We start from the raw sequence: 246 nt of genomic DNA, 5'->3' as shown, positions 1-246 counted from the left end.
TTTGTAATGCATGACCTAATTAATGATCTAGCTCAATTCGTTGCTGGAGATACATATTTTAAAAGGGAAAGGTGTGATGATGATGTGAAAGTTCCAAATAATCGCACTCGCCACTCCTCTTATATCATTGGCCACTGTGACAGAATTGAAAAGTTGAAGACCTTTTTTGAAGCAAAATCTCTAAGGACTTACCTGCCTTTTGATATGATGTTGACGCGGTATGATCAATGCTTCTTCAGCAATAAC

At 37.4% G+C, this 246-nt stretch overlaps 1 protein-coding gene across 1 annotated transcript in view; it reads left to right on the top strand.

Annotated features, from left to right (window-relative positions):
• LOC149526545 (uncharacterized) overlaps positions 1-246 on the top strand; it is a gene marked incomplete at both ends in the record, with an annotated part of 3,846 nt that overhangs the window by 379 nt on the left and 3,221 nt on the right.

This window comes from Theobroma umbraticum, unplaced genomic scaffold (genome assembly GCF_002168275.2).
Source record: "Theobroma umbraticum cultivar Fairchild unplaced genomic scaffold, ASM216827v3 scaffold_55.0, whole genome shotgun sequence".
NCBI classification, from domain to species: domain Eukaryota; kingdom Viridiplantae; phylum Streptophyta; class Magnoliopsida; order Malvales; family Malvaceae; genus Theobroma; species Theobroma umbraticum.
This window is presented reverse-complemented; position numbering and strand designations above follow the sequence as displayed.